Source organism: Balaenoptera borealis (assembly GCF_965194805.1).
Source record: "Balaenoptera borealis genome assembly, chromosome: 6".
In the NCBI taxonomy this organism is placed as follows: domain Eukaryota; kingdom Metazoa; phylum Chordata; class Mammalia; order Artiodactyla; family Balaenopteridae; genus Balaenoptera; species Balaenoptera borealis.
In genome coordinates, this window is record NC_138863.1 from 68,187,552 (window position 1) to 68,205,795 (window position 18,244).

The 18,244-nt window shown below is 38.1% G+C and overlaps 1 long non-coding RNA gene and 1 pseudogene across 3 annotated transcripts in view; one reads left to right on the plus strand and one right to left on the minus strand.

Annotated features, from left to right (window-relative positions):
- The window catches only part of LOC309630298, a 223,293-nt gene that overhangs the window by 151,253 nt on the left and 53,796 nt on the right, over window positions 1-18,244 (minus strand). The window lies entirely within an intron of this gene.
- LOC309630276 (GTP-binding protein Di-Ras3 pseudogene) overlaps window positions 16,641-18,244 on the plus strand; it is a 90,160-nt pseudogene continuing 88,556 nt past the window's right edge. For both annotated transcript variants that reach the window (XR_014249521.1, XR_014249522.1), the window contains exon 1: window positions 16,641-17,359. The product of XR_014249521.1 is annotated as a GTP-binding protein Di-Ras3 pseudogene (transcript). The remainder of the gene's footprint in view (window positions 17,360-18,244) is intronic.

Below are 18,244 nucleotides of genomic sequence, written 5' to 3' on the forward strand. Positions count from 1 at the left end.
AAAAATATGAGTGACTATAAACCTCATTTTGGCTGTCGGCTTTGGCAGCAGCAAGAGATCTGCAGGGAAATTTCTCCATAACTTTCCATTTTGGCTTCATAGATTGGCAAATCCCATGATTTTTCTTGCTATGAGGGCCTTCACCTGCAATTCATTTACTTTGCACTTTTTCTTACAATTTTTCTTCTTGTAGAAATATGGTAAAACTGAAACAAAACTAAATTTCTTGATGCCTTCTACGATTTTAAGTCATAAGCAAATACACTATTACAAAGGAAGTGTCCACATATACGTATAGTGAGTCAGTATATACTGATTGACATGCTTGGTTCCTCCTGCATTCAAATACGAATGCTCCGTGATTGAAAGGAACTTTTGATCCCTAAGAAGGGAAAGGAATATATACATAGAACTACAAACAAGCTAAAATATCAACAAATTGTAAAAGCAAGGTATAAATTTGAGATGAGATGGAGGCCCAGCTGGAATTGTCAAAAAAGCTTTACAGATGAGGTAGTATTTGGAACGAGTCTTGATGAATTTATTTAGGAACTTTAACTTATGTTAGACAAAAGGTGGTATCTCAGGCAGAGGGAAGAGTTCCTGGAGGTAGAAAAATCAAAGGTCAGAAGTCAAAGGTCAAAAGAGGCAACAGCGAGTAGACTAATGTTTGTATCAGTTGCGTATTACTTATAATAACTGCTTTTTTAGTGTTTCCTAAATGTGTGATTGAATGAATGAATAACAATTTGTTAAAATCGTCAAAGTTCTTGAGTATGAGTTAGAATTTACAATACCATCATTCAAAAAAAAAAATGCTCTATCATGGTAGGTAGAATACTACTTCTTTCAAAAATGTCTGCGCCCTACATACTAATCCCTAGAACATATGAATATGTACACGGTGAAAAGAATTTTACAGATGGGATTAAAGGTAGGGATCTTGAGATGGGGAGAGGATCTTGAATTATCCAGGTGGACCCAACCTAATCCATGAGTCCTTAAAAGTAAGAACATTTCCACACTGTGATCAGAGGGAGATGACTACACAAAGCATGAGAGAGACGACCGTACTGGCTCTGAAGATGAAAGAAAGGATGCCAGAAGTAGGAAAAAGCAAGAAAAAATGGATTCTCCCCCAGAACCTCCAGAAAGGAATGCAGCCCTGCCAACACTTTCCTTTTAGCCTCATGCGACCCATGTCGGACTTCTGACCTACAGGTAATGAATGGATATTGTTTTCAGCCACTAAGTTTGTGGTAATACGTTAAAGCAGATACGTCTAGTTTGTGTTGTCTGGGCATACCACAGTTTATGGGTCTATGAGGGTATTTTCAAGCACTGTGTTGCCACCTAGGAAGTCAATATTGAAAAGGTATATCTAAAATTTGGTGACAAATTCCAAAAGAAGAAGAAATTTGCTTTTGAAATGTTTATAATATATCTGTGATTCAACTAAGTGACATACTTTAAAACGACTGGCTTAAATTGTGTGTTTACTTCTCAATAATGAAATTAATACTGAAATATTGGTAGTTTTCATCACTGGCCAAGATATAGTTTGATCTTTTTTTGTAATTTTGCAATCTAGTTTGCTTTTGATTAGCTAGCTTTCTTAAGCAACAGGAGAAATTTGATAGATAAAAATCAGCAGAATTATTGAGTTAGATATTGTGGAATTGTGTCTATTCCATCTTGTGTCTTCCACAGTGGTTAGCACAATGCTTTGCCCACAGTACAATCAATGATTACGGTTTGATTTGAGTGGTAACTTCTGTAAATATGGTTTAAAAAATTGAGTGTCCCATCCCATTATCCATCCGTTCAAAACAAATGGCTAATCAGTGTGCCAGACTTCTGTTTGTATTTGGCTAACTCAAAATGCATTAAGTATTGTTTGTGATGTAGCCCAAAAGAAGTAGGTAGACAGACGGTCAAGAATTTATCTGGTAATTTAGGCAATACATCTGGTCATTCCAGAGAGAATTTTAAAAATGTTTTGCTAAATTTCTTTCTGTAAAAATTAGGTAAAACTTGCACTGACAAAAACTAATGAAGAATTTTGTGCTCAAGTCACTTCTCAATGTGTGATTTTGTAGCATGTGTAGGATACTGAGTAAGCAGGTGGGGGAAATAACAGATTGCATTTTTAAACGGAACCGTGACTTGATAGCAACACTGCATCAGAAGTACTGCTTCTGAACTCTCCGGCCAGTGGCCTTGTCACGTCCACACAGAGCCAGGCTGCTCGCAAACTTCCCTTTGGCTTCATTTGCTGGACATACAGGGTTTTGTTTGCTGGGTTTTCATTTCACTTCTAAGTTCATGCTGAAGGAACTTCTTTTTTAACTTTGCGCCACACAGGACCCAATTCCACTGTCCAATTATCTGCCTCTTCACCTCTGAATTGCCACAGAGCCGCTCAGAGGAAGAAAGTGAGATCAAGTCGACTGAGCAAGATATTGTGCCCGGAAATGCTGAACGGGGTGGCGGAGCTTCCCGCTGGTTCGAAGCGCTGCAGGAGCCCGTGGAGAAGCGTGCGGGCAGGGATGGACCTGGCGGGCCTCGGGTTAACCTGACACAGGAGAGCAGACTCCAAACCAACCACCAACGACAAATCGAAATATTAAACTAACCACATTTCCTTTTGTACTTGGGAACCTGGGGCTGGACAGAAATTTCAATCATCCATGATGGGGGGAAGGCAGTCTTTTTATTTCTCTTTGCTTCTCTTAAACAAAGCCTATGACAGGGAAAGTCAGCAGAGTCTCAAATGCAAAGTGTAACCAGACACGAGCAGTGGTGACTCTCTATCGCATGGCAAGTAAATCCAAACTCTTCTCTACCTCCACAGAACTGCTCATTTCCTTTTCTTATTTTTTATGTCCCTGAGGTTTAAAAAAAAAGCTTTCTTTTTTTCCAGTTAGAATAAGGAAATGTCATGACTTTAAACCACCCACTTGTTTCAGCCCTGAAACAGGTTTCTGTGCTACCTTGTTTATATTGTTTTTGTCTTTTTAAACTCACCTGAAGATCGCAAGATGTAGAGGCAAACAGACATGAGGTTGTTGTTCATTCTCTCAGGTACCTGCCATGTAACATGAACAAGATGCAGAGGCTTTCTGTGACTGTTTCCTCGACTGTACAAATGGGTGTAGGGTCTAATTAATGTATTCATATGTTCATTCTGCAAAATTAGTCTCTTCCAGGCACTAGAGATAGAAACATGAACGATGCCTGCCCTCAAGAGGTTTCAACCTACTAGATACAGGTGGTGAAACCGAAGGTAATCACTGGAAGAAAGTGTGAAGGGGGCTGGGGAAGAATAGCTCCCGGGCTCTGGGAGGTGCCAGCACCTGACTCCACCATGGCCCATGGCAGTGAGGGCAGGATTAGGGGAGAAATGTAAAGCACCAGCACCTAACAGGTAATCAATAAAGGTTCCTCCTTGGTCCAGAGGATACTCTTAATTAGTTGGCACTGTATTTTTACTTCCTTTTATGATGTTTCTCAAATGGATTTTTAATATTTCTATGTCCCTTATTTTAAGATCCTGGCAAGAGGAGACCATAGGTTTCACTTTTCTTGTTAAATCTTTTACTTCAGTGGCTAAGAAGTTAAGCTCTGGCCTCAGACTTCCTTGCTTAAAATGCCACTTGTGCCACCACGGGCCATTTGACCTTGAGCAACTTGCTGAACCTCTCTGAGCCTATGTTTCTATTTTCAGCAAATGAGAATAATAAATTTGCCTACTTCACAAGATCGTGGCTGGCTGAAAAGAGAAGTGCAAAGCACTTAGCACGAAAAAGTATTAATTGTTCCTGTTGTTTTTATTACTATTATTATTATTATTTACTATCATGCCTTCCCCAGAGTATGATATAAGAAATACTGAGTGACCAAAAGGCCGCTTTTGGGCACTGATGGCACCTCCTACATTTTGTTCTCTTGTAGCTGTGAGAATAGCAAAATGCCATTCATAGATCATGTTGTGGGGTTAGTTGAGGAGAAGGCATGGGGGTGGGGAGGGTACAACAGAGTCAGTTCTACCTGCTATACCCAAACAGAAGCTAAGCAAGGGGTTTCTTTGAATCAGAAAGATCCTCTACTATGCTATGAACCCCTTAAAACCTGGACTTCAGTCATCCTTGTAACTACAATGCGTAGCATGCTCCCAGGAACCTGGTGAGACCTTGAGCAGTTTCACATGGATGAGCACTTCACAGGTGTTTAATAATGCTGGAGGGTGAATGAATGACTGAATTGAAGATGGTTATCATGAAAGCACCACCACAGGAGGCTGGCAGCTCCTGAGACACTGCATCTCTAAAAAATCTCTGTTAAAAACATAAGCATTCCTCAAGACAGAGAATCCTATGGAAAGTTGCCAGGTATGTTACCTGAAGAAGAGACATGAAATAAAAAGCATACTGATGAGGGAAGAAGAAGAAACACAGAACACATGGAACAAGATATAGAGGAACATGGACTCCTATCAGAAAAATACTTGTTTATATCTCAGCTCCATCCTGTTGCAGGTATTTTGACAAGATACAAAAAATCTGATACTTGGTTTCCTCACCTGTAAAATGGAGGCATTCAAACCTGCCTCAAAGGACATGGTAAGAATCAAAACAAGCATGCCAAGTGGTAGCATTACATGGTGGTTAAGCACTTGGCCTCTGGGCCCTGATTATCTGGATTTAAATCCCAGCTCTGTCATTTAATAGCTGTGGGCATATTGATTTCACCTCTCTGTGTCTCAGTTTCCTTGTCTATAAAATGATGATAATAGTTAGGGTTGCTATGAGGATTAAAGGGGTTGATACATGTTAAAGTGCTTAAAAGAATATCTGGCACAGAGCAGGGCCAATATATGTCTGCTATTTTTTTTAAAGCAATTTGACATACTCTAAGTATTTCCATTTTGTGTTCTACCTGGGCTACATCTTTCTTGGTCCTTGAGTGAAAATAAGATCCCTAGAGAAAAAAGTCTATCACCCTTGAGTCTTTAGTCTACTGAATCTATAGAAGGTCAATATTAGGGATCTGTAATTAGTTACCAATGCCTATAATAATCACTACCATTTGGATTTGACTTTGGACTATTTTTCCCTTTTGTTTTTGGTGCAAGAAATTTTATAAAATCTAGTGCTATCATTCTTTAAAAATAAATGACAAAAAATTGCTTTTTAAGAAATGCAACACCTAGAATGACATGAAATGAGATACATATCATAAAATAAAAGGAAGAACGCCAGATGAGAGAATAGGTTCTCACAGTCTTCTGAGAAGAAAATGGGACTCTCTTCGCTTACTCTATTCTTGTAGACATTGCTACAGATATAAACTTTTGGTTTTTGTTTCCTTTCTTCAACCTATTTGGGAAATTACATAGTTTCTTCCTCTTGTCATTTCAAAGTTATTGTAATAAGCAGAAAGCTAGAGGCTTTAGAATCTTAAAATATTATAATTAAAAGGGAGCAGAGTTAGCCCAAATTCCACATTGCATGGATGAGGTAAACTGACTGTGCCTAACAATTTATTTTTTCAATCATTCATTTATTCAAAAATAACAACAAACAATTATTGATCACTGTATTAGTCAAGGTTCTCCAGAGTAACAGAGCCAACAGGATGCAAATAGATAGATGATAGATAGATGGATCGATAAATAGATAGATATAGATAGATAGGTGATAGAGATTTATTATAAGGATTTGGCTTATGTGATGATGGATCCTGACAAGTCCCAAGATCTGCCGGGTGAGTCAGCTAGTTGGAGACCCACGAGAGCCAGTGGTGGAGTTCCAGTCTGAAGTCCAGCAGGCTCAAGACCCAGGAAAGGCTGGTGTTTCAATTCAAGTCCAAAGGCAGGAAAAAGCTGATGGCCTAGTTGGAAGGCAATCAGGCAGAAGGAAAAAGGAGGGTCAGCCTTTTTGTGCTATTCAGGCCTTCCCCTGACTGCATGAGGCCAATCAACATTAGGGAGGTCAATCTGCTTTACTCAGTCTACCAATTTAAATGTTAATTTCATCCTGAAACACCCTTCCAGAAATACCCAGAATGATGTTTGATCAAATTTCTAGGCACCCCATGGCCCAGTCAAGTTGGTATATAAAATTAAGCATCACAAACACCCAACTTAAGTGTCAGGCATTATTCTAGGCCCTGAAGATAGAGACAAATAATTGTGTTTAAAATGCTTAAAATCTATTTGGAAAAACAGAAAAGTCAGTGACAAAGTGTAGATGACAGCAGTAAATGCTATGGGAGTCAACACATCACACACCCTGTAACCTAATGTTTGGATCAAAGTAGATTGTGTTTTTTCAGTTCCCTAAACTATTTTTCTCTAGTCCCATCTTACCGTGTGCCTCACCCTCATATCTAGCTTAGAGCACTTACAGGGAGGCACTAGTGTCCATTGAGAAGCGTAGTGAATTTTGTTTTTAGGAAAGAGAAAAGAAAGGCACATGATAACCTGGGTCGTGCTCAAGTCTTAGTCTAGACAAATGTAAAAACTCTTAAGAATCTAATCTTTGTTCCTTTTTATCCTTTCTTCATCTCTATCTTGGTTTTAGAGATCTTTCCCTCTTCCAGGTCCTCAGGGCCTGAGAGGATCACCTGTCCGCTCAGATGATCACCCAAAGGTCCCTTCCAGGCCTGCCTTCTTTAGATTCATCTCCATATCCCATTCCCAGATAACGGATCATCACATAAGCCAACAGATGATAATGAATTAATATTAGTCCCCCACTCCGATAACATGTGTGTCTTAATAGAAGTGTTTTGGGTATAGAATGCATAAGCACAATGGGATGGGTCTTAAAGGGGAATTTCAGGCATTTTGAAGGCTGATGCTATTGAGTAGATTGCAATTCATTGCCCCTTGTTATAATCTGTTCTGTTGATGTGAGGAACTGGCCATTATATGTTAAAGCATTCACTTTGGGAATTAAAAAGAGAAGAGAAATCCATTTGTTGAGCCCCTTATGTGTTTAGGACCCTACAAGGATCTTCAAATATATTATCACATTTAACCATTATAAAACCTTGTAAAATATGTATTAAATTTCCAATTGTCCAGATAAAGAAACTGAGACTCAAGAGGTATCAAGTAACATACTCAAGGTTACACGGTGTGGAGAATTAGAAGCCAGAAAACAACTAAGTTGTGATAATTAACTATTTGAATCATAGAGATTATTATAAAGAATATAATTATGTTCAAGGTTCAAGGTAAAATTGCTCAACTTTTGAGGTGAATTGGAGCAGAAGCAGAGGACAGCTTTCCCCAAAGAAAGTCTTTTGATGCCACTAACGAAAGCAGTTTGTTGGGCTACATCATATATATTTTGGGCTCAAATATTGTTTATTGTTCCTTACAATATAAGATCATTGAGCATCAGAATTTTCAATGTTCATCTCTTTTTCTTATGCTTATAATAGTTTTTTTTTTCCTTTGGCCACACCACATGGCTTGTGGAATCTTAGTTCCCTGATGAGGGATCGAACCCAGGCCCCCCCCCCAGCAGTGGAAGCGTAGAGTCCTAACCACTGGACTGCCAGGGAATTCCCTCATATTTTATAATTGTAAGAAGAGCACCCTTCATACAGTTCCATTTCCTATTTCCAAAATGGACTTAAGTCTAAAAGCATTATGGGGACAATTGATGAGTTTTGAATAAGGTCTATAAGTTCACTAAATATTGCCTCAGTGTTAATTTTCTGACTTTTATAATTGTACTATGGATAAGTAAGACATTGTTCTTGATTCTTTCAATTTTTTATTTTGAAATAACCTAAGACATTAAAAAATTGCAAAATAGTAGACAGAATTCTTATAAATCCTTCACTCAGTTTCCCCTAATGATAACATCTTATCTAAATATAGTGTCACCTACAAATTGGCACTTGCCATCTACCCCTATAAGGATTAAATTCTGAGCTGCTGCAGCTGCTGACCTTCAACACCCCCTGAGAGGAGTTCAGGGTGGAGATCAGGAATAAGGCACTCTGTGCTCTGGAAAAAACTGGCAGAACAGGTCCTCAGATAGACATTTTCAGGAGATGATTTTATGAGCCCAATTCTTGCACCTCCTCATACCTAGAAAAGCACTAAAATCCTTCATGGTGACATCTGCTCCTCATGACTAGCAGTAACCTTCACAAGACTAGCAGAAACCTTCTGCAAAAAAATGTGCTCGACTGCATGTACTCCCCCTTCACCAAAATCACATATATACTGACCTTCCCTCCTACCTCTTTGGAGCAGTTTCTCAGAGCTAACTGAAATGCTGTCTCCCAGGCTATAGTCCTCATTTTGCCCCAAATAAAACTTAACTCACAACTCTCACGCTGTGCATTTTTTTTTCAGTAGACAATAGCATAATTTTTAGAATTTTTTCTGTAAACCAGAAAATTAACATAGATTTAATCCTATTAACTAATCCATAAACCTTAATCAAAGTTCATCAATTGTCCCTTTTAAATGCTTTTTCTAGTCCAGATTACAATCCAAGATCCCACATACATTGAGCAGTCATGTCTCCACATCTGTAGTCTCCTCCAGTTACTCATGATGTTGAAGAGTTCTGGCCAGTTAATTTGAAGTCTCTCCCTTACCTTGGGTTCCTCAGATGTTTTCTCATAGTTAGGTTGAAGTTGATGCATTTTGTGAGAATAACACACAAGTGATACTGTGCCCTTCTTAGTGCACCATATGAAGGGTGCATGGTATCAATATTAGTCACTGTAGGAGATGCTTACTCTGATCACTTGGCTAAGGCAATGTCTGTCAGGTTTCTCCAATGAAAAGTCTTTATTTTTACCTGGGGTTAAGACAAACTCAAGGTTAAGGTCACAGTTGTCCGGAGTACCAAGACTGCCCAAGACTTCTGACAACAACCGCAATGAGTTTATCAAACTGCAAAGTCTGAGGGAACAGTTCCCACAAAACCACCATCACATCAGACCAGCTGGCTATAAACTTAGGAGTTCCCAAGAACACCTTCAGGTTAAATAGTTTACTAGAAAGACTCCCAGAACTCACTGAAAGCTATTACACATATAGGTTATTCTAGGCAAAGGATGGAAATTAAAACTAGCAAAGGAAAAGAAGCATAGGGCAGAGTCCAGAAAGGTCTAAACATAAAGCAGGGAAATGTTACTCTTTCAGCATTGAAGTGTGACAACACACAGAGTATTGCCAAACAGGGAAGCTTTTTGGAGCTTCACGGCCCAGAGTTTTTACTGGGGTTTTACTAAATAGGCACAATTGATTGAATCATTGCCCACGTGGTTGAACTCAATCTCCAGTCCCCTCTCTCCCTCTGATAATCACATGATTGGTCTTTCTGGGTGTCAGCACCCACCCTGAATCATTTTCTTCTTAGTGGTCAGCCCTCACCCAGAGTCACCTGGTTAGCATAAACTACCTAGGGGCCCAACTTGAATAACAAGCACCTTCTTATTGTTTAAGAAATTCCAAAAGTTTAGAGGTTAACTGCCAGGAACCTAGGACAAAGCAGAGACCTTTCTTTGGATTGAGGCGAAATTCTTTATTACTCAATTTTCTTTTGATTATTAAGTATCTTGTAGGGAGATATTATAGGTTGTGTAGTCTCATGTACAAATATCCTGCTTCTCATCATATTTTTGCCCACTAATTTAGTATCCATTTATGATTCTTATTTGCAGTAATTATTACCATGATGTTTGCCAAATGATGAAGGTCCTTGTTTTTAAGACAAACAGAATGGAGGATTTATGGGTAAAGAGACATCAGATCTGCAACTTACTCTCAAAATGTTAAAAGAAATAATATGCATATATTTTAGAGAGATAGAAAGAAAATAAGAAGTTAACATTTGGAGAATCTGAATAAAGGGTCCCAGGAATTCTTTAAACTACTCTGGAACTTTTCTATAATTGTGAAATTATGTAAAAACAAAAAGCTTTTTTAAAAATAACTTTATTTTTATACCAGTAGTATATTTCATTGAGAGTATTTATGGGTTGAGACAAAAAAATATATGCATTGACTTCAAAGATAAATCTTCAAATTATGGCTAATAGTAAAAGGTTGTCTAATTTCTCCTAAACTTATCAGAGTGTTTATTCCTAATTCTCACGTAAAAACACAAGAATAACCAGAGGTTTAGGTACTTGCCCTGTTTATTGAATATTCTCCTTAATTAAATTGTCCTAGGCTTTGTTCGGGGAACTTATGTAGTAATTCCAGGGAATAGTGAATTCTTTTGGCTACAGGTTTTTAGAAAATGCCCAACAAAAGCTTATTAAAAGCTTGTTAAAAATTACTTTATCAAACTAAAATAAAATTGTGGATTTTATTAATGGATCTATAGAAATGTAGTAAGAATAATAGTACAAGTCATCTTTTTTTTTTGAATTTAATTTTATTTATTTTTTTATACAGCAGGTTCTTGTTAGTCATCCATTTTATACACATCAGTGTATACATGTCAATCCCAATCTCCCAGTTCATCACACCACCACCCCCACCCTCTGCTGCTTTCCCCCCTTAGTGTCCATACGTTTGTTCTCTACATCTGTGTCTCTATTTCTTTCCTGCAAACCAGTTCATCTGTACCATTTTTCTAGGTTCCACATATATGCATTAATATACGACATTTGTTTTTCTCTTTCTGACTTACTTCACTCTGTATGACAGTCTCTAGATCCATCCACCTCTCTACAAATGACCCAATTTCATTCCTTTGTATGGCTGAGTAATATTCCATTGTATATATGTACCACATCTTCTTTTTCCATTCATCTGTCGATGGGCATTTAGGTTGCTTCCATGACCTGGCTATTGTAAATAGTGCTGCAATGAACATTGGGCTGCATGTGTCTTTTTGAATTATGGTTTTCTCTGGGTATATGCCCAGTAGTGGGATTGCTGGATCATATGGTAATTCTATTTTTAGTTTTTTAAGGAACCTCCATATTGTTCTCCATAGTGGCTGTATCAATTTACATTCCCACCAACAGTGCAAGAGGGTTCCCTTTTCTCCACACCCTCTCCAGCATTTATTGTTTGTAGATTTTCTGATGATGCCCATTCTAACTGGTGTAAGGTGATACCTCATTGTAGTTTTGATTTGCATTTCTCTAATAATTAGTGATGTTGAGCAGCTTTTCATGTGCCTCCTGGCCATCTGTATGTCTTCTTTCAAGAAATGTCTATTTAGGTCTTCTGCCCATTTTTGGATTGGGTTGTTTGTTTCTTTAATATTGAGCTGCATGAGCTGTTTATATATTTTGGAGATTAATCCTTTGTCCATTGATTCATTTGCAAATATTTTCTCCCATTTTGAGTGTTGTCTTTTCGTCTTGTTTATGGTTTCCTTTGCTGTGCAAAAGCTTTTAAGTTTCATTAGGTCCCATTTGTTTATTTTTGTTTTTATTCCCATTACTCTAGGAGGTGGATCATAAAAGATCTTGCTGTGATTTATGTCAGAGTGTTCTTCCTATGTTTTCCTCTAAGAGTTTTATACTGTCCGGTCTTACATTTAGGTCTCTAATCCATTTTGAGTTTATTTTTGTGTATGGTGTTAGGGAGTGTTCTAATTTCATTCTTTTACATGTAGCTGTCCAGTTTTCCCAGCACCACTTATTGAAGAGACTGTCTTTTCTCCATTGTATATCTTTGCCTCCTTTTTCATAGATTAGTCGACCATAGGTGTGTGGGTTTATCTCTGGGTTTTCTGTCTTGTTCCATTGATCTATGTTTCTGTTTTTGTGCCAGTACCATATTGTCTTGATTATTGGAGCTTTGTAGTATAGTCTGAAGTCAGGGAGTCTGATTCCTCCAGCTCCGTTTTTTTTCCCTCAAGACTGCGTTGGCTATTCGGGGTCTTTTGTGTCTCCATACAAATTTTAAGATTTTTTGTTCTAGTTCTGTAAAAACATGCCATTGATAGTTTGATAGGGATTGCATTGAATCTGTACATGGCTTTGGGTAGTATAGTCATTTTCACAATATTGATTCTTCCAATCCAAGAACATGGTATATCTCTTCATCTGTTGGTATCATCTTTAATTTTTTTCATCAGTGTCTTATAGTTTTCTGCATACAGGTCTTTTGTCTCCCTAGGTAGGTTTATTCCTAGGTATTTTATTCCTTTTGTTACAATGGTAAATGGGAGTGTTTCCTTAATTTCTCTTTCAGATTTTTCTTCATTAGTGTATAGGAATGCAAGAGATTTCTGTGCATTAATTTTGTATCCTGCTACTTTACCAAATTCATTGATGAGCTCTAGTAGTTTTCTGGTGGCATCTTTAGGATTCTCTATGTATAGTATCATATCATCGGCAAACAGTGACAATTTTACTTCTTTTCCAATTTCTATTCCTTTTATTTTTCTTCTCTGATTGTCATGACTAGGACTTCCACAACTATGCTGAATAATAGTGATGAGAGTGGACCTCCTTGTCTTGTTGCTGATCTTAGAGGAAATGCTTTCAGTTTTTCACCATTGAGAATGCTGTTTGCTGTGGGTTTGTGATATATGGCCTTTATTATGTTGAGGTAGGCTCCCTCTGTGCCCACTTTCTGGAGAGTTTTTATCGTAAATGGGTGTTGAATTTTGTCAAAAGCTTTTTCTACATCTATTGAGATGATCATATGGTTTTTATTCTTCAATTTGTTAATATGGTGTATCACATTGATTGATTTGCATATATTGAAGAATCCTTGCATCCCTGGGATAAATCCCACTTGATCATGGTGTATGATCCTTTTAATGTGTTGTTGGATTCTGTTTGCTAGTATTTTGTTGAGGATTTTTGAATCTATATTCATGAGTGATATTGATCTGTAATTTTCTTTTTTTGTAGTATCTTTGTCTGGTTTTGGTATCAGAGTGCTGGTGGGCTCATAGAATGAGTTTGGGAGTGTTCCTTCCTCTGCAATTTTTTGGAAGAGTTTGAGAAGGATGGGTGTTAGCTCTTCTCTAAATGTTTGATAGAATTCACCTGTGAAGCCATCTGATCCTGGGCTTTTGTTTGTTGGAAGATTTTTAATCACAGTTTCCATTTCAGTGCTTGTGGTTGGTCTGTTTAAATTTTCTATATCTTCCTGGTTCAGTCTTGGGACGTTATACCTTTCTAAGAATTTGTCCATTTCTTCCAGGTTGTCCATTTTATTGGCATAGAGTTGCTTGTAGTAGTCTCTTAGGATGCTTTGTATTTCTGTGGTGTCTGTTGTAACTTCTCCTTTTTCATTTCTAATTTTATTGACTTGAGTCCTCTCCCTCTTTTTCTTGATGAGTCTGGCTAATGGTTTATCAATTTTGTTTATCTTCTCAAAGAACCAGCTTTTAGTTTTATTAATCTTTGCTATTGTTTCCTTTGTTTCTATTTCATTTATTTCTGCTCTGATCTTTATTTATTTCTTTCTTTCTGCTAACTTTGGGTTTTGTTTGTTCTTTCTCTAGTTCCTTTAGGTGTAAGGTTCGATTGTTTATTTGAGATTTTTCTTGTTTCTTCAGGTAGGCGTGTATAGCTATAAACTTCCCTCTTAGAACTGCTTTTGCTGCATCCCATAGGTTTTGGATCGTCATGTTTTCATTGTCATTTGTCTCTAGGTATTTTTTGATTTCCTCTTTGATTTCTTCAGTGATCTCTTGGTTATTTAGTAACGTATTGTTTAGCCTCCATGTGTTTGTGTTTTTTACATTTTTTTCCCTGTAATTCATTTCTAATCTCATAGTGTTGTGGTCAGAAAAGATGCTTGATATGATTTCAATTTTCTTAAATTTACTGAGGCTTGATTTGTGACCCAAGATGTGATCTATCCTGGAGAATGTTCCATGCGCACTTGAGAAGAAAGCGTAATCCGCTGTTTTTGGATGGAATGTTCTATAAATATCAATTAAATCTATTTGGTCTCTTGTGTCATTTAAAGCTTGTGTTTCCTTATTAATTTTCTGTTTGGATGATCTCTCCATTGGTGTAAGTGAGGTGTTAAAGTCCCCCACTATTATTGTGTCACCGTCGATTTCCTCTTTTATAGCTGTTAGCAGTTGCCTTATGTATTGACGTGCTCCTATGTTGGGTGCATATATATTTATAATTGTTATATCTTCTTGGATTGATCCCTTGATCATTATGTAGTGTCCTGCCTTGTCTCTTGTAACATTCTTTATTTTAAAGTCTATTTTATCTGATATGAGTATAGCTACTCCAGCTTTCTTTTGATTTCCATTTGCATGGAATATCTTTTTCTATCCTCTCACTTTCAGTCTGTATGTGTCTCTAGGTCTGAAGTGAGTCTCTTGTAGACAGCATATATATGGGTCTTGTTTTTGTATCCATTCAGCAAGCCTGTGTCTTTTGGTTGGAGCATTTAATCCATTCACATTTAAGGTAATTATTGATATGTATGTTCCTGTTACCATTTTCTTAATTGTTTGGGGTTTGTTTTTGTAGGTCCTTTTCTTCTCTTGTGTTTCCCACTTAGAGAAATTCCTTTAGCATTTGTTGTAGAGCTGGTTTGGTGGTGCTGAATTCTCTTAGCTTTTGCTTGTCTGTAAAGCTTTTGATTTCTCCATCGAATCTTAATGAGATCCTTGCCGTTTAGAGTAGTCTTAGTTGTAGGTTTTTCCCTTTCGTCACTTTAAGTGTATCATGCCACTCCCTTCTGGCTTATAGAGTTTCTGCTGAGAAATCAGCTGTTAACCTTATGGGATTTCCCTTGTATGTTATTTGTGGTTTTTCCCTTGCTGCTTTCAATAATTTTTCTTTGTCTTTAATTTTTGCCAGTTTGATTACTATGTGTTTCGGCGTGTTTCTCCTTGGGTTTATCCTGTATGGGACTCTCTGTGCTTCCTGAACTTGGGTGGCTATTTCCTTTCCCATGTTAGGGAAGTTTTTGACTATAATCTCTTCAAATATTTTCTCGGATCCTTTCTCTCTCTCTTCTCCTTCTGGGACCCCTATAATGCAAATGTTGTTGCATTTAATGTTGTCCCAGAGGTCTCTTAGGCTGTCCTCATTTCTTTGCATTCTTTTTTCTTTATTCTCTTCTGCAGCAGTGAATTCCACCATTCTGTCTTCCAGGTCACTTATCCGTTCTTCTGCCTCAGTTATTCTGCTATTGATTCCTTCTAGTGTAGTTTTCATTTCAGTTATTGTATTGTTCATCTCTGTTTGTTTTTTCTTTAATTCTTCTAGGTCTTTGTTAAACATTTCTTGCATCTTCTTGATCTTTGCCTCCATTCTTTTTCCAAGGTCCTGGATCATCTTCACTATCATTATTCTGAATTCTTTTTCTGGAAGGTTGCCTATCTCCACCTCACTTAGTTGTGTTTCTTGGGGTTTATCTTGTTCCTTCATCTGCTACATAGCCTTCTGCCTTTTTATCTTGTCTATCTTTCTATGAATGTGGTTTTTGTTCCACAGGCTGCAGGATTGTAGTTCTTCTTGCTTCTGCTGTGTGCCCTCTGGTGGATGAGGCTATATAAGAGGCTTGTGCAAGTTTCCTGATGGGAGGGACTGGTGACGGGTAGAGCTGGCTGTTGCTCTGGTGGGCAGAGTTCAGTAAAACTTTAATCCGCTTGCCTGCTGATGCATGGGGCTTGGTTCCCTCCCTTTTGGTTGTTTGGCCTGAGGTGACCCAACACTGGAGCCTACCCATGCTCTTTGGTGGGGCTAATGGCAGACTCTGGGAGGGCTCACGCCAAGGAGTACTTCCCAGAACTTCTGCTGCCAGTGTCCTTGTCCTCACGGTGAGACAGAGCCACTTCCTGCCTCGGCAGGAGACCCTCCAACACTAGCAGGTAGGTCTGGTTCAGTCTCTATGGGGTCACTGCTCCTTCCCCTGCGTCCTGATGCACACACTACTTTGTGTGTGCCCTCCAGGAGTGGAATCTCTGTTTCCCCCAGTCCTGTCAAAGTCCTGCAATCAAATCCTGCTAGCCTTCAAAGTCTGATTCTCTAGGAATTCCTCCTCCCGTTGCCGGACCCCCAGGTTCGGAAGCCTGAGGTGGGGCTCAGAACCTTCACTCCAGTGGGTGGACTTCTGTGGTATAAGTGTTCTCCAGTTTGTGAGTCACCCACCCAGCAGTTATGGGATTTGATTTTATTGTGATTGCGCCCATCCTACCATCTCACTGTGGCTTCTCCTTTGTCTTTGGATGTGGGTTATCTTTTTTGGTGAGTTCCAGTGTCTTCCTGTTGATAATCGTTCAGCAGTTAGTTGTGATTCCAGTGTTCTCGCAAGAGGGAGTGCATGCATGTCCTTCTACTCTGCCATCTTCAAAGTCATCATTTTTTTTTTTTAAAGTGGGAAATTTTTTTTTTTTAATTTTTTTTATTTTTATTTTTATTTTTTTTATTTATTTATGGCTGTGTTGGGTCTTCGTTTCTGTGGGAGGGCTTTCTCCAGTTGTGGCAAGCAGGGGCCACTCTTCATCGCGGTGCACGGGCCTCTCACTATCGTGGCCTCTCGTTGCGGAGCACAGGCTCCAGATGCGCAGGCTCAGTAATTGTGGCTCATGGGCCCAGTTGCTCCGCGGCATGTGGGATCTTCCCAGACCAGGGCTCGAACCCGTGTCCCCTGCATTGGCAGGCAGATTCTCAACCACTGCGCCACCAGGGAAGCCCAAAGTCATCATTTTTTATAACTCTATTTACAAAAAAAAAAAACTTCTAAAATGATTAAAATACATTTAGTGATAGAATAGTAGACTAAAATTTGAGATAAATGGTCTGGAAAAATAAAAACTGGATAGAGGAAGGAATATGTGTGAGAAATCTGTAACTCAGCTCTGATTGGTAAATTTGTTTTGTGGTTGTATTGGGGGTTTGTGATGCGCCGTTGCTTTCCCTATACTAAATACTAGCTTGTTATAACCATGACTACATTTTTTTTCTCTGCATCACCAAATTACCTCATGAAAGAAGGTGTCAACTTTGAGTAGTGTGGGCTGCATTTCAGCTGGCAGCCACCAACTGATCATAATCTGCCTGTTCACTGGGACCAGTCCAGTAGTTAGAGTTTGCCAATGTGCTGGGAGAGGTCCAGCAACTCTTCGAATGTAGAACGGCCTTACCTGGAAGAGCTGTGGTGGTCAGGATGGAACAATTCCCTGAGCTGAGCTCAACAGCCTATGGACGTGGGTCATAAGAGTCCTCTGCTGGAGGACTCAGGTGACTTCAGAGTAGCTTGCTAGGGAGAGTTCAGCAAACCACTGAGAGAAATCCACTGGAAACAGTATGACAATAAATTAAGGGAAAATTCAATGGCAATATTCCAAAAGCTATAAAAGCAACCCATTAGAAATTAGAGGCATTGCATAGATCCATAAGGAGAATTCTTGGCAGTCTGGTAAGTACACTAATTTTTTTTTCCTGTCTTTTTTTTTATTGTTGCAAAACAGCAGCTGAATGATACAAAGCTTTTAAAATATATACTTTATAAAACATATTTATATGTTACATTGAAGTGCACACACTTATAAGGTTACCTCCTAGAATTCTAGCAGAGTGTATTGCTCAAAGCTAAATAGTATAGAAACAAGTTTGGTTTATATTTTGTACCTTCTATTATTATTAGGATAATTGAAGTTGGGGAGAGGGGTTGAAAGACAATTTAATTTATGAAAAGAAATTTCTCTTATGAATAAAAATCAAATCAGTTCTTCAGAACTGGAAAAAAAAAGATAAACACCAATTTAGTGTGGAAATTGATTTAATTTTGTTTCTCTCCGGGCAAAAACACTATTGATTTTCAATTTAGTATCAATAATGAGGAAAATTCATCCTCAACCCTTTACCACTGCCTAAAAAGTCTATTTACTCATTTACTTATCTATTTATATCGATCAGGGTTGAGTGAATAAAATTTCAGAGTTTATACTACTAATAGATATTTATTAAATGATATTTCTATCATGGTAAGTAAAGAGAAGAGAAAAATTACCAAAAATAACAAATATTTCTGTTGCAAATTTTTACCTTTTTAATAGCAATTTTCACTGGAGATGTACTAACAATTGAGTGTTGTTGATCTATAGGTCAATCAAACAAGTACTAACCCAGTACTAGTTGTCAGACTAGTATTTTAGTATTATAAGAAAATTGCAGAAAAGGTAGAAGGCATAATCCTTACCTTGGAAAAGCTTGCCATTTTAAATATATTGGAATTGCTATCTATTTTAGTCTTAATCAAATTAAATAAAGAAGTAAACCATACTGTGCCCTAAACCCAAAA